This window comes from Herpailurus yagouaroundi, unplaced genomic scaffold, assembly GCF_014898765.1.
Source record: "Herpailurus yagouaroundi ecotype Mexico unplaced genomic scaffold, PumYag 182, whole genome shotgun sequence".
Taxonomy (NCBI): Eukaryota; Metazoa; Chordata; class Mammalia; order Carnivora; family Felidae; genus Herpailurus; species Herpailurus yagouaroundi.
This window is the reverse complement of record NW_024412413.1, coordinates 9,469,471-9,482,810: the sequence shown is the minus strand read 5'-3', so window position 1 is coordinate 9,482,810 and position 13,340 is coordinate 9,469,471. Positions and strand designations below refer to the sequence as shown.

General features: G+C 60.1%; 1 long non-coding RNA gene across 1 annotated transcript; it reads right to left on the bottom strand.

The window, feature by feature from the left end:
• Positions 1–3,484: 3,484 nt before the first annotated feature.
• Positions 3,485–6,807, bottom strand: LOC121040327 (uncharacterized). Its single transcript, XR_005795236.1, has 3 exons — positions 6,497–6,807; positions 5,394–5,771; positions 3,485–3,802 (listed from the first exon to the last, which is right to left on the bottom strand). It is a non-coding gene; the product is annotated as an uncharacterized LOC121040327 (long non-coding RNA).
• Between the last annotated feature and the right edge of the window lie 6,533 nt (positions 6,808–13,340).

Sequence of the window (13,340 nt, the reverse complement as noted above, 5' to 3'; positions counted from 1 at the left end):
GGAGGGTGAAGCTGGGCCCCGGGCAGGGTGCTGGGGACCCTGACCCTGGGGAGGTCACAAAGCCCCCATTATGCTTGCCCAAGTCTTAACGCCAGCAGCCCGAGAGCCCCCTGAGGACGAGGCCGATAAGATCAGGCAGGAGCACATTCAAATGGTCACTGCGGCATGGTGGGGCCTGTGGCCAAGCGGAGTACCCTTGCGCCGTCCAAAGGGCTGTGAGCCGCCTCTTGCCAGACGTGAATTTTCCAAAGGCGGGGTTTCACCGTGAACTCTCCAGATGTTGGAAAACTCGGGGGGGAGCAAAACGCATCCAGGAGCAGGGTACAGGCAGCCCGCGGGCTACCAGTTAGCAAAGCGTCTTGGGGCCCGGATACAATGACCCTCTTCCGGGCAAGAAACCTGGGGCTGGGAGACAAGCAGCAAGTCGCGAGGCCCCCCACGTGGCACGTGGCGGCGTCCAGACGCAAAGCCGCCGCAGATGCGAGGAAGGACGCTCTCGTTAAGCCCTTCCCTTGCTTTTCCAAATAAATAAATTACACTTCCGCCCGCGGTCTCCTTAAAGAAGCCGTGGGACGCCACACACCTCAGCCATGGGAAAGGGTGAGGAAGCCCTGTGTGTGTCGATGTGGGTCGCTCTCCAAGGTGCGGACGTGTGCTGAAGGTGTAGAGAAAAAAGGAAATCTATATTTGAGTGTTTCTGCCTAGGCCATCTCTGGGACAATCCTCCAGAAACGGACTGAAGAGGTGGGGGGGGGGGACGTTTCACTCCACACTCTTTGATGTATCTTGATTGTGAGCCTGTTAGCAAGTATATAGGGGTTTTGTTTGTTTTAATTGTCCCTTCTTTCCCCCCTTTGTGTCATTCTCTGAGCCTGGGAACGAGGGGGGGATTTGCAGGTGCCTGGGAGCTAGAGAGGGTGCGGGAGGGGAGATGCCCCAGGTGAGGCCTCCTGTGTGCCACGCCCCTGGGCGCACGAGCCACTCAGTCCTCACAACAACTTTGCGAGGTGAGGCAGTTCTAACCGCGTTTTGCAGATGAGGAAACTGAGTCACACAACTAGGAAGTAGGGAAGCTGGCTCAGAGCACCGGGGCCAGGTCTCAGGGTGTCCTTGCTCCTCCTCCACATCTGCCCCTTTCTCAGTGGAAGATCCAAGCCCGGGGTCTGTCACCACCCGACCCAGGCCCCAGGCCAAAGGCACTTTCTCCATGTTCTTCCCAAGAGCTGGTGGGGCAGTTCCGGGGCCCCCCATCCACATCCTCCCGCTCCCATCCATCCAGCTGGGCTCAGAGCAGCTGCTGGCTTACTTCCGGGAATGGCTCAACCCCAGGGCCAAAGACCACCTGGGTTCCAGCTAGAATCATTTCCACCCCTGAACCTCTGGTCCAGCTGGGGGCTGCACAGCCCCCAGTAGAGCCTGTGCCTGGGGATCCCCCGGTAAGTCCTGCCCAAGGTGGGATTTGCAGTAGGCCTCGCGAATTCACAGCGTCCGTCCCCTTACACAGCACACAGCATCACCAGGAGGAGATTAGTGCCCCGTTGACCCCTCTGATAAGGAAACCAGAGAGGTTAGGCCATTAGCCTAAAGTCACACAGCAAATGAGGACTTGGGGCCAGTCACATCCCACCCCAGTGGGGCCTTGGCTTCGTCCGCTGTAGAAGAGGACAGAGTGACACCTCCCAGGCTGTGATGGAGAAGCATTGAGGGACCCGATGTGAACACAGGGAGGGAGAAGATACTCTTCGCTGCTGAGAGTGAGGGGCTCCCAGGGAGGGAGCTGGCGCTCAGAAGATGCCCCAGCACAGCCTGCGGGTCAGCAAGGACTTCCCCAAGGAGGGGGTGTATGCAAGGCCCTAGGGCAGTGCAGCTAATCCAGGAAGCGCCCTTCTGCAGGGTGGGCGTCAGCACTCTGAATGCTAAGGGGTATGGCCAGGCCAGGCCAGGGAGCCCACCGGGGGCCTGGGAGAGGGGCTTTCTGGGTGGAAGAGAAGGCGGCGTTCCTCAAGATGGAGAATGAGGTCAGGGCTCGGCCGACGCCAGCAGGTGATTCCTCCTGGCTAGTTCCTGCCCTGCCCAGGGGGGAGAGCCCACCCCCAGGCCTTCCCTGCCACCAGCCAGTGGTCAGGCCTGCGCTGCCCGATGCCCCCTGTGCTGACTCATGTCCGTCCGGCTGGCCCTGGCTGGAGCGAGGGGGCGGACCCCACTCCATGCTTGACCTTATCAGGCCTTGCTCGAGTCCAGCCGCCTGGACATGGGCAGGGCCTCGGCACCTCCCCACCCCCTCCCTGCCCTGGCTGATCAGGGCCTGCAGGAGCTCATGGGAGCCCGCGGCCGGGACAGGCAAGGAGGACGGTGGCCCGAGAAGGGAGGAGGGCAAGAGCCTGGCCAGGGTGCCCTGTGGGGCTGCCCGGCGGCCCCCTGCCCGCTGGGACAGAGCTGGGCATGGGCTATTTTTAGTTCTCAAATGAGGAATAGTGACATGTAGCAGCTGCTACAAGGAGGCAGCAACCTGCCCCCGGAAGCAACGCACGCGCACGCATGCACAGACGCACCCATGCACGGACACACCCATGCACACGGCGTGCGCGCGCACGCATGCACGGACGCACGCATGCACGGAAGCACCCGTGCACACCGTGTGCACCCGCACGCATGCACGGACGCACCCATGCACACGGCGTGCGCGCGCACGCATACACGGACACACCCACGCACACGGCACTCGTGCAAATACATGAGTGTGTGCAAATGACCATGCGCACCCACAGAGGCGGGTACACGGGTATGCAGCCCTGCACTCGCACAGGGACATGCCCACGTTTACCTACAGACACGCACACAAGCATTCACGTGCACACAGATACGCACACACGCACATCGCACGGGCCTGCCAAAACACTGAAGGCTGTACCCAGGACCCACCCAAGTGCACACCCAGGCTGTATTCAACTGCAGAAGCCCCCCCGCAGCCCCCACAGGTGTGCACACATACTTTGGACACTTCAACCACTTGCTGGCCCGTCTACTGATGCCCTCGAGGAACTCCCAGACTGGGAGCTATAAACAGGCCGTGACTACACAGCGGGACCCACATTGTGGTGGGGGTGGTAGGGGGCTATAGCTGCACAGAGGGGGCCCCGGTCCCATCTCCTCTGCTTTCTCCTACCCCAGGGGACAGAAACCCACAGAGGGCTTGGGACAGGTTACTCAAGGCTCCCCCTGAGTGAGACCCCAGCACAGATGTCCTTTCCAGGATCCTCTCCCAATGCCTTCCAGTCATCTGATTCCGGGTTTGGGAATATCCAACACTATAAAATCCAAAAGCCTATTTCCATGCTTCTCTCCTTCTCAAGAGTCTACATATTTTTTTTTAAGAGAGAGAGAGCAAGTGTGAGTGGGGAGGAGCAGAGAGAAAGGGAAACAGAGGCTCTAAAGCGGGCTCTGCACTGACAGCAGTGAGCCCGACTTCGAGCGGGGGCTCGAACTCACGAACCGTGAGATCATGACCTGAGCTGAAGTCGGATGCTCAACCAACTGAGCTGCCCAGGTGCCCGAATAGTCTACATGTCTAATACATGTTGACTCGATCTGATGAAACCAATCAAACTGTAAACGAGCTTACCTTTTGACCCAGTAACTCTCCTAAGGCAACTTCTACGCTCTAGGAACCACCCAGCAGGTGCCAAAGGGACAGGGCAAAGACGTTCGTCGTGGCATTGTGTCTGATGGAGAAAAGCTGGAAACGACCTTATGTCCATCAGCGAGGGCTCGTCGAATGAAGGACGGCAGAGTCACACGTGGACTAGTGGAAAGGAGGAAGTCAGCTGTAGAGAGAGAATCTGGACCCTCTCCTGATACGCGCGTGGATGGGTGGGTGAGAGCCATTCACGAATGTTCTGCGGAGCGTGAACCCCTTTGAGTTTTCAAAGCACAATCTCGGGGCGCCTGGGTGGCTCAGTCAGTTGAGTGCCTGACTTCGGCCCAGGTCATGATCTCACAGTTTGTGAGTTCGAGCCCCGCGTTGGGCTCTGTGTTGACAGCTCGGAGCCTGGAGCCTGCTTCAGATTCTGTGCCTCATTTTCTCTCTCTGCCCCTCCCCCACTCATGCTCTGTCTCCCTCCCTCCCTCCCTCTCTCTCTCTCAAAACTAAACATTTAAAAATAATTTTTAAAGCATAATCCCTGTATAAGATTCTGACGTGTGTGGAGAGCAGAGAGAAGCTCCAGGGGGACGGACAACAGACAGGGGAGGGCCCTGGGACCCGGGTATGTATCTTGCGGCTGCCGAAACAGATCATCACAAACTGGGTGGCCTAAAACAACAGACAAATATTTATTCTCTTTGTCCTGGAGGCCAGAAGTCTGAAATCAAGGTGTCACCAAGGCCACACTCCCTCCAAAGGCTCCAAGGGATAATCCTTGCTGCCTCTTCCAGCTTCTGGTGGCTCTGGGCGGTGTGATTTGTGGCTGGTCCCCCCCCTGGTCTCTGCCTCTGTCTCAAGTGACCCCTTTGCCCCTGTGTCTCTATTTTCAACTATTCCTCTCCTTTCTCGTGTAAAGACACTCTTGGTGGATTTAGGACCCACCGAGTCCCACTATGATCTTAATTTGAAATCCTTTTTCTAATTACATCTGCAGAAAACTTCATTCCAAACAAGGTCACCTTCTGAGGTTCTGGGTGGACATGAATTGAGGGTGGGGAGGGGGGACTCTATTTAACCCTGACCGGGTGGGAAGGCAAATATATGTCTTCCTTTTTTTTTTTTTTTTTAATGTTTATTTGTTTTCAGAGAGAGAGTGCGAGCGGGGGAGGGGCAGAGAGAGAGGAAGACACAGAATCTGAAACAGGCTCCAGGCTCCGAGCTGTCAGCACAGAGCCCGACGTGGGGCTCGAACCCACAAGCCGTGAGATCGTGACCTGAGCCGAAGCCGGACGCTCAACCGACGAAGCCACCCAGGCACCCTGAATATATGCCCTCCTATGATGAGAGTGTGTTTATGGATTTCTGTATTATCTGTGTTGTTTCCTTTTAATTTTCAAAAATTCTAAAACCCCAGATGACCGCAAGTATTCAGAGACCCCTGCCTCCCCAGAGTCAGTGTCTCAGGCTGTCTGGGAGGCCAGGCCCCTCAGACATGAGGTAAAAATGGTCACCACGGGCAAGGCTGGAGATTCTCCTACACGGCCTGGCAGACCCGGCTGGAAGTGACCTGGGGTCCTAAGAGCTCTAGATAATGTGCCTTCGCGAGGTCCATGGAGAGAGGGCCTGCTGACATTCACAGCCCAGCACCTCCTGAGGGGGTGGTGAGGTGCACGCCCTGGGGCGTGGTGGGGACAGGGGGAAGGGGGGGCAGTGGGAAGGGGGATCTTCATGGCGCCAATGACCCACTCACCCATTAGAGGTCCCCCCAAGGTCCTGGGCATTCGCTGAGGCCGTATTGTTTTATAGATGGGGAAACTGAGGCTGAGAGAGAAGAAAGGATTTGGCCAAAGTCACTCCCTGAGTTAGGAGTCCTGTGCCCTGTCCTACTGCTTCTCGGCAAGAACCCTGCCCCCAAGTCTCCTCCACACCCACCAGCTGCCCCCAGTGTTTCCACTAGAGAATCCTTCAGCTCAGTTCACCCTGGGAGGCAGGCAGGACAGGCAGGCAGATGAGGGAAACCGAGGCTCGGGCTGGCGAAGGGGTAGAGGAGTCAGAACCCACACTGGTTCAGACGGTCCTCGGAGCCTTGCGGCGAGGACGCAAAGATTCGGGCCGCTCCCGGTGTGCCCTGTGGAATTCAAACAGACCCCATGGAAGCGAGGCTAGGAGGAGGCCCCAGCAGCCCTCCTCGCCCTGTCTGGCCTCTTGGGCTCTGTCATCCTTCCTCTGGCGGCTCTCGCTCTGCCTGTCGCCCCGTCCCCTGCCAGCCGCGGGCCGTGCTGTGACCAGGGCCCAGGACAGAGCAGGGTTTGCCCACAGTGGTGACAGTGCTGCCCCCGTCTGCGTCTGAGTCTCGTGGCCCTCACCCATGTGTCTCTCTGGGCACGCTGGTGGCTGGGGAACAGGGCGCCGGGGAGAGGGCACCCTGGTCACCGGCACCAGGTGCACTCAAGCGAGCCCCCGTGGGTCTTGGTAATTAATTAATCATCAGGCCGCTTAACGATTAACAACAGCAGAATGTTGGGGGGAAAGACTTAACCCGTGATGGGGGCACAGAGGAGGGGTCCACCGTTTCCCTGGCGGCCCCTGGACCCCGTGACACAGGTGGGGGGTGCGAACCCCCAGCTTCCCCTGCCTCGGCCCCTCCCAGCCTCCCCTGGTCTCTAAGGCGGGGCGGGGGGCGAACTCACAGCGTCGGGCTGGGGGGTGTAAGATGGGGAAGAAGGTTCCTCCAAAAACGAAAATCCCAGGCTTGGGTCAGATCTCCGTCCACAGGCACTTACCCGGGCAGCGTGACCTTAGGTGAGTGACCCCCCACACTGGGCCTCGGCCTCCCTAACTGAGGGTACTTACCGACAGGTGGCTCGAGGATCTTCTAAGGTCATGTCTGCCAAGTGGATGCCATGAGCCCGGCACTTGGTGTCTTCCTCCAAGGACCTGACATCCCCAAGTCTTTGCATTGTAGCCGCCCCCACCCGCCGCCAACGCGTCAGAGTCACTCTCTTCTGGAAGTTAACAGTCAAGTTCAAGTTTGATTCCAACCCCGGGGAAGGGAAAGTGGCCCTTTCTCCAGGCCCAGGTGGGAAGGTGAGTCAGTTTCCTCACCTGGGCTGATTCACACCTGCGTTGGGGGCAGGGCAGGGAAGAAACAGACAGGGACGCTTTCCTCCCTTCACTCTGGGACAGCTACATCCACAGCCCCAAGCTGGCCAGTTCTAGCAGGCCCAAGCTGGAATGGGGGGCTTCGGTGCACCCCCCCCCCAGAGGGGGTGATGTTGTCCCTGAGGCCCAGAGAGGGGCAGAGAGGCCCCCTAATTCGCACAGCAGAGGTAATATCACAGCCTGCTTTCCCCCACCGCCCCCCTGCACTGTTAGGTAACAGGGCCCTGCCCTGCCCACCAGCCCCGCCGCCCACTCTCCTCCCTCCAAAGGTGCCCAAGGGGTCAGCGAGTGAGTTGTGGTGACTCAGGAGTGGGAAAGGCCCATGAAGTCATCCAGTGGCCACCTCGGGAGTTCACGAGGCTGTCTGGACCCTGGGCTCGCCGGCCGGTCGGGGAGGTCCCCGGGGAGGGGCTGTCTTCTCTCCTGGCCGCACCGCCAGAGAAGGCCCGCCGACAGATGGAGACGGTCCAGCACCCTCCCCGCCCCCCACTCTCTCTGCCCCGACCGCAGGCCTTAGCAGAGCCGTCCCCTGGCCCACGAGGCCTCCTTTCCCCACAGCTCTGCCACGGGGAGCAGTGGAGGAGTGCCTCTAACAAGCCACCGGCCCAGGGCCCGGGGCCTGGCCAGAGTGAGTTAGGGAACAGGACTGATCACTTTATTACTTGCCGGGCCTTCTACCTGAGCATCGTAAGCTTTTAATGCTTCGACTGTCAGAAAAGCTGAAAATCAAGTGTGGCCCAGGACCGAAGGCCCCAGGCACCAGAGTCACAGAGACCTGGGCTCAGAATCTGATACTCTCCGGCCAGAAGGCTTAGAGTCACTCACAGCGCCTCTCCGGGCCTCAGTTTTCTCATCTGTAAGATGGGGATCACGGAAGCCACCTGGCCGCTGGCCCAGTGGCTAGGATAAAATGAGCGCCCGCGGCAGCGCCCTGGCAGGAAGCAGATATGAGGGGCTTTCGAAGAAACAACCTTGCACAAAGGCCGCCCTGAGCTGGACAGCTGAGCTGGGCAGAGACACAGTGGCGTTGCTGGGAGCGTCCCCAGAGCTCCTGAGGGAAAAGCCAGTGAGAGGACAGGCAGGGAGGAAGGCCACACACACAGGAGCTCCAGCATCCCTGGCTGGACCAAGGAGGAGAGCAGGGGAGAAATACCCCTCCTCACTTGTCCCCCCCCTCTTCCGGTGCCTCCCATTGGCTGAACCCCCAAGTGCCGCTGAGAGGGAAGCCCGAAAACCCTCCGGGCGGGGCGGCCAATGGACAGGATGAGAAGGGCAGAGAAAGGACCTGGGGCCAGCAAGGAGAAAATGATGCAAATAATAATGAAAATGCCTTCATCCGGCAAACGCTTACTGAGCATAGCCAAGGCCAGGCTATGTTCTGGGCCAAGGGACCGGGCGGTTGGCGAGACCAGACCAAGTCCCCACCCCGTGGAAGAGGAGTGGGGCAGAGTGAGGGAGGTGATCGGGCCACGAGAGATGTTGTCACCCAAGGAAGTCCCTACGGGGCCACCAGAGACCATTTACACAGATGGGGATGCTGAGGCCTCGACGGAGGCAGGGACCTGCCCAAGGCCACCCGGCAAAGCCAGCGGCTTGGGGAAGCTCCGTGCGCCCGCCCCCATCATTCTTCCAAGACCCGGGAGGTTGCTCAGGCTTGCAGGGACCCAGAAATTCCTAATCTGCCACTGCCTCCCTCGGCCATCCCGGGCTCTGAACCACGTGCGGCAGGGTGGGCGCGAGGCCACGGTGGGGGGGGGGGGGGGCGGGGGGGGCAGGCCACGAGGGAAGCGATGCGCTCCCATTCCCAGACAGGCCAGCACATTCCTGCTGGGGTGCCACTGTGCCACCCACACCGCCCCGCCCGGCTCCCCCCTGCACACAGTGCCCATTGTCTGCCCCAGACACTTTGAGCTGCAGCTGCCCCCGGCCTCCGACACCGCTCCACACCCTCCTATCGCCAGGTGGGGCTCCACGAGCCAGAGCGCCCCATCCCAGTCCCCAGCCCCAAAGCGCCGCCATGCCAGTTATCTTGGAGCCGAGCAGTGATCAGAGAGGGAAGGCCACCTGCCCCAAGTCACACAGGCCAAACTCCAAATCCCTGGACACCACCCCCACCGTAAGAACTCCTCTTCCGCACCCTTATACCCAGGGAGCCACTGGACATCCCAGCTCGCCCCCCCTGGGCCAGACCCCTGCCTGGGTGTGAATATCCCCATTTTACAGTCCAGGAAGCCAACGCAGGAAGGAAGGAGCCTGCCAAGGCCACCCAGGGAGGAGCAACTGAGATGAGGCCAGGCCATGAGTCCCAGCCCACGCTCTCCACCTCCTGCAGGGAACAGCCCGGCACAGAGCAGGCCTGGTGGGCGGCACGGGGAGAACACCCAGGGGCAACGCGGCGTCCAAACAAATCCCCGCAGCGAGGGTGTGTTCCCGGCCCACAAAGGCAGGGCCGGCTGTCAAAGTCTGTTCGCTCATCCGGGTACTCAGGCCGAGGTCCGGGTGAGGCCGCTGGGAGCTGGGATGCAGGGCGAGCGTGTTCCAGAGAGACCCGCGGGCGCAGATGGGGTAGATAAGGGCTCAGATGGCAAAACAAAAAAACAAAAACAAACAAAACAACCCAGGGCTACGCTATCCTGAAAGAGCAACCCCTCAGCGTGTCAACTTTCGATACCGACCCCTAAAACGACAGCTTCCAAACCCCGTTTTCTGGTTTCTGTTTCTCACGAGTGCTCACAGCGACCTCTTCTAACCCACAACAGTACATATCCGTATATGTGTCCTGATTTCTCTCCTGAGAGCATTGGGACGTGCCGTCCCTCCCTGGGACACAGGGCAAGAGCCTCGTGGCTCCTTCCCTCGCTTGCTCTGGGGCTCACCTCCCTGGCCTTATCCTTTTACTTCCTTTCCTACCTCCTCCTGCGCTTCGATCTACAACATATTTGCCTGTTTTGCTTGCTTACCGGCTGCCCCCCACGCCGCCCCTGTCGACTGGAATGCGCATGGCCGTTGGGATCTTTGTCCCCCGCCGTGGAAGGTAGACGAATCAAGACTGATGATTAGATTTTTTGAGATCTCAACATACCCGTAAGATTGGCTCCCAGATGGAGACCCAGATCATTTCTGGACCCAGAAGCTCCCTTCTTCTCCTTCGGGGCCAGTACCCACCCACCCCACCTCCAAGGGGAACCACCCTCCTGTTCCACCCCTTCTTGACCCTCGCGTATATACGGAGTCACAACACAAGCTCCTTTGCAAGACGTGGGTAGACTTTTGCTCCCGACGCGAGATTCGTCCGTGTCGCTGTGGGCCGCCAGGGACACCCCGTGGGTTTTTAGCTTAAGAAACTGGGTGAACAGTGACACCATTTCCAGGGCTGGAGAGGCCGGGGAGGAGCAGTTAGGGGGCATCCAGTGTTTTCTTTGGGGCCATGGAAGAGGCAGCCGGCACAGGACTGAGGTGGTTACGAAAGGCAACATTAGCTTGTTGGTGCCATTAAAGCTGGAGAGTAGGGGGATGTTTGAATTGCCCGTGTTACTGACGGAATCATCTCTCACTGCCTCAGAGTCAGGGCCACCTTGCGCTGGGTCAGGCCTCCCACCTGCTCTCCACTGGGGGGCCCCTGGAGGACCTTGTTTGGAAACTGACCCGTATTTCAGGAGAGGAGTTGAGGCCCAGCACGAGACAGTAACGTGTCCAAGGTCACACAGCTGGTTAGGCTTGAGCCACAAATCCTTCCTCTGCCGAGGAGGCCCCTGCCCGGCCCTCCGCCTGGACCAGATTGGCTTGGAGAGACCCGGCTCAATCCAAATGAGGGTCTAGACCATGGTGAGGGTCCAGGTTGGCTGGGGGGGTGAGCAGAGCGCCAGGGTGATCCGTGAAGCCTCCCCGTGGGAAGCAGATCTGGCACCAGGCCAGACGAGCCCGGGGCAGGGTAACCCCCACCTGAAGTCACCGTCTCCCCAGCAGTGACATCACTGCTCTGGGCTGCACAGCTGGAGGACCAGGCAAGCTGAAGCGGGGCCAGGTAGGCAGCTGGAAGTGCGCCACCCACCCTGGGGCAACCCCCATCAGCGGCCAAAGCCCCCTGGCAGATGGCAGGCCCCCGTGTGCCTTGAAAACCAGAGCGAGAGGCCGTTGGGGTGGGGAAGGTGCCCATTACCGCTGGTCCCAGTGCCACATTTTGCAAGGGAAACTGAGGCCCAGAGAGGGCAGCACCTCGCCCAAGGTTACGCAGCAAGTGAAGAACAAATCCTGGGAGGAACCCAGCACGGCGCTCCGCCCTCTGACTGTGCTCCCTGGGACGCTGTGCCCAGCCAAGGGCCATGGTCCCGGGTACCCGGTTGGATGAGGGCCGGAGGGGAGGCCCGAGCAGTGGAAGAGGGCTATGCTTGGGAGAGACACCCAGAGCCTGCAAGGCCGGGTGGCCCATGCCCCCAGGGGCTCACAGGAGCCCAATGCAGATGGCCTCTGTGTTTATCAGCTGTCCTTGCACGGAACAGAAGCCCCGTGTGGGTGATATTTGTCTCTGCCCCACTCGTGGCTGTGTCCCCCGCACCTCACGGGATGCCTGGCACCTAGTAGGTGCTCAGGAAACATCTGAACCAGTGAACAAATCTATATAAGGGCAGAGGACGACTTAACAACTGCCGTCATTGGCGCACATGATGGGACTGCAGGCAAGGTCGGAGGATGTGGTCACAACTCACCCACATCCCTCCTCTCCGCCCCCCTGCCTGTCCCACCTTGGGTGTCTGTAGGCCGGGACTGCCTCCCAGCCCCCCACTCAGTCCCGACTTCCAGTATGTTCCCTGCCCCTTCCCACAGCTCCTCCTTCCCCAGGGGCTTGTTGGGAGCAAGCGGGAGGAATTCCTGGCCCCTAGTCAGGGGAGGCGCCCCGGCAGGCGGGAGGCAGTGCGCACACGCCAGGGACGGCTCCGAATTCCAGCTCCCACGAGCCTGCTGGGAGCGTGCCAAAGCGGGGCCGGGGAGGGGTGGGGAGCCCCTTCCCAGAAGCCAGGAGGGCACAGGGGAGCCCGGGGAAGGGCTGGGAGTGGGGGGTGAGGAAGTGGACCGTCAGAGTGGACACAGGCGGTCGGGGCCCCGAGGGCAGATAGCTCACCTCCTCCAGTGTCCAGATGGGAAGACTGAGGCCCCCTGGTGTCAGGCTCTGAGATCCTGACTCTTCGCAGCCCAAAGATCTGGGACTGACGGCCGTTGTTGTTGGGGTGCAAGCTGGGGGTGGGGGTGGGGGGGTCAGTCTGTGACCAGACACCATACATCCAGGGAAGAAGAGGGGTGTCTGAGGGGCTGGTTAACATGAGACCGGCAGGGAGAGGTGGGGGGTATCTTAGGCTGCCCCTGACCTTGGTGGGACCCGGGAAGCCCCGCCCTCCCTAGCTGCGTCCGAGTCTCCCCTCATGCAGTGAGGGGCTGCCCTAGGTGGGCTCGGCACTCTAGGCACCTGTGAGGTCAGTGGGTGACAGGAGGAGGGCCCAGGGAGGGAAGGAGGTGGCCGAGCTTGTGGAAGACCGTCAGCCTGACCTCCCCTGGGTCCCCCTCCCGTCCCATCCCCTCCCGGTCCTGTCAAGGCCAGGTGCCATGAGCTCAGGCAGCGGCCCCTGCCCAGCTGTCAGCACCGGAGCTGCCGCCAACGCCCACATGGGTGCACCTGGCCCGCCACTGTGCCACCCGTCACCACCCCCCTGCCCAGTCCCTCCTCCCGTCCCCCCCCCCCCTCCCCGGGGCACCCTCGACCCACAGCGCCGTGTTGGGACTGCAGACACCTGGATCCAGACTTCCAGAAGCGCAAAACCTTTGAACTAGAACATTCTAGCACCACAGGTTCTCACAACCAGAGAAGTCCAGGGCCATCGAGTAGTGGAACATTTTCCATTCCAGGCCCAAGGCTCTGAAAGCCAAATCATGTCAGGCCCAAGACTCTTAGAACCCAATAATTTCAGAAATGCAGCATCTTGCAACCGAAGATCAGAACCGCCGAACTGGATTTACGGAATGCTGGGAGCAAGGGTCCTTTGTAGCCGAAAATTCCCGAATAAAAATCCCATTGCCCCAGAGGTCACGAGCCCGTGTCCTTCCTACCACCCGGACTGAACAGACATCCAGGAGCAGAACGAGCCAGGCCTTGGTGGGGGTCATTCCGCACGGCCCCCGCCTTGGGCCCGTGTCTCTGGGCGAATGGCCAAAGTGGGAAAGGAGAAGGAAAGAGAGAAGGTGCTTCTGAGCAAACAGAAGAGGCTGAGGGCCTCTCCTCCGGGCCCTGGGCAGGTACCTTTGCCAAGAGAGAAGGAGAAGAGAAAGAAAGTCGCTGGTGCCACAAGTTTGGGCGGCGGGTATGTGGTCAGGGGGGGGGGGGGGGGGGGGACGGTGGTGGTGGTGACAGGATCTACCCCCTCCCCGGCTGCAAGAGTTTTCTCCTGGCAGGAAGGGCCCACCCTCCTAGGAATGGAAAACAATCCCTGGCATCTGGCCCCTGAGGCGTGCAAGGTCTTTGACAATCAAGCATTATAATCCTCCC